This window comes from Stenella coeruleoalba, assembly GCF_951394435.1.
Source record: "Stenella coeruleoalba genome assembly, chromosome: 14".
NCBI lineage: Eukaryota > Metazoa > Chordata > Mammalia > Artiodactyla > Delphinidae > Stenella > Stenella coeruleoalba.
Window position 1 is genome coordinate 50,467,154 of NC_137160.1, and position 2,375 is coordinate 50,469,528.

The window sequence follows — 2,375 nt, forward strand, 5'->3', positions numbered from 1 at the left end:
CTGCCTCTAGTCTCTGCTGACTTCAGTATGAGCAAATAAGGTCAATTAATATCTATGGAATAAAACTTACAGAATTAAATTCCCTTTTGAAAAATGACAGCATTTGAAATGACTCTATGGCCTAGAAGTGACAGCTGCTCTGTATCCCTCGTCCAGAGTTTGAACGTTTAGGCAGTAGGGAGGATCCAGGGGCTTAGAAAGAGTGCTGGGGTCATGGAGCCTCCTATGTGCAGTTTTCCTTAGAGATCCCCATGTAAGCACCCGTGTGTGCCCTATGGGCTGTGACTTCCCTGGTCTCTCCTACCGGGTAATTCTCTTCTCCTTGCAGCTCCCACCACTGCCTGAAATATCCCTCCTGTTCTACCGCCTCTATATGACCCTTGCCCTTTATGAGCCCCTCTCTCCCACCTTACTGCCCCCTGGGTCTCTCTAAATCCCACCTAGTTGTTAGGGCTCAGCTCAAATTCCGACTTCTCCAAGAGGCTTTCTTTCTGATTCATCACCACCATCTCTGCAATACTGACACTAATGATAACAGCTATCAGTAAGTGAACAGTTACTATATACCAGGCTCTGTAATAAGTTCCTGTAGCATCTCATTCAATCCCCACAATAACCTTGTTACTTGAAGGTGCAGAAAGCTTGGAGAATTTGAGTGCACTAGCCGTGTCATACCCTAAGTGACAGAGCTGGAATTCCTGTCCTGACTTGCCTGGCTCTGAAGGCCATGCGTTTAACTGTTCTCCAGTCTGCCCTCCTGAAAGGGGTTAATCATCTAATTGTGAGAAGCTGATGAAGCTAGCTGATGAAGGTCATATTGTCCAATCCTCTCGTTTTACAGGTGAGGACCCTAAAGCCCCCAAATGCAAAGAGACTTGCACACTGTGAAGTGGTGGCAGAGCCTAGCAAGTACCAGTTTTTCTGGTTCTCAATCTCACTTATCCTTTTTTCATTCAACAAACGTGTATTAAATCCTTCCACATTTAAGGCACTGTGTTGTGCCCTGAGTATCTTTCCTGCTGCACATTCTCTGGGTGCCCCTTTTGCAAGCATAATGAATCCACACCCAAAGCTGCCTTAAGATGGGGATTGGGTAAGCCCCTGCCTCCTCTTAGCGTGGCTCTGTGTAGAAGCGCCGTGCACCTCTGAGGCCCCAACATGGAACCCTTGTCATTGGCCTGTCCCACACTCAGAGCAGCTGCATAGGGGAGGGTGTGCCGGAGACTGGAGGGGAGGGTGTTTGATTACAGGGTAATGTGAAAAGTGCAGAAAGGCCCGGTTTATGAAAATGATTCAATGCTGCTCTAGTAACTCTTTCAAGAACAAGCATTAGCAAATAGGAAGCATGACTCCAGGTTTTACCAAGTAAGTCTAATCCAATTCCAAAAGATGTGTCTCTCTTTTGCTGTCGTTTGTGTGTATATATAGAAGTCACCAAGCTTGTCCTCTTGGGTGTCTCCCATCCTGGCACCGTGTCTGGCTTTATTATTATTAATTTCATGGGCAGAGTTGGCTGAGGACCCTTGGAGATGCCCGAAAAACCCTTTCAAACGAGCTGACAGGACTTGGGGGGACACAGTGAGGTCCTGTTTGAGAACTTGAAAGGAAAGGAAATGCAGTTGTTCCTTGAGAGTTAAACAGTAACGTCAACACAAACTAGGGGCAGAGTAAGGGTAGACATGCACGTGGATGTAATGGAACAGGACTGGCGACCGGCTCAGCAGCATGAGACTGCAACTCATCTTGTCACCTTCCACTCACACAAGGGTGACTGACCGGACTGCACACAAACAGCCCTTGTGAAAACTGCATCTACTGGGGAGCTCTGCTGTGCCGGATCCTGTTGTGCACTGTTCTCGTGCAGCCTGCGGTGATCCAGAGGGGCCAGACGTCGGCCCGTAGGGAGCTGGCCCTTGGGCTCTGAAGCTGTTATGCTTCATGGTTGGGAAGCACGCACAGAGCTCAGTCTGCCCCAGGTGGACCACCTTCCACTCCCAACATCCCCCCTTCCTGACACAAACTTCCTGACCGGTGAGGCCAAGAAGGAGGCTATACCTACCACTGATTGGCCACCTGCTCTAAAAGACCATGAGGATTCCTGCCAACATGCCCTAAAACCCAGTACCTCTGTTACCAGAAGCCCAAACTGCAATCACCCCTCCTCACCCAGATGCTTCTGTGAGTACAGATTCATATCACCCTAACCTACCTCAAGCTTCCGGATCTCTTCTTGTTTCTATCTACAGTCAAACCTTGGTAATCTCATGCACGTCAGTTGCTTCAAGTAACACCTAGAGGTTGGACTCCCAAATTGATATCACCTACTCGGCCTCTCCCCTGAACTTCAGAGTCACATATTCAGTTCTCTGCCTCAT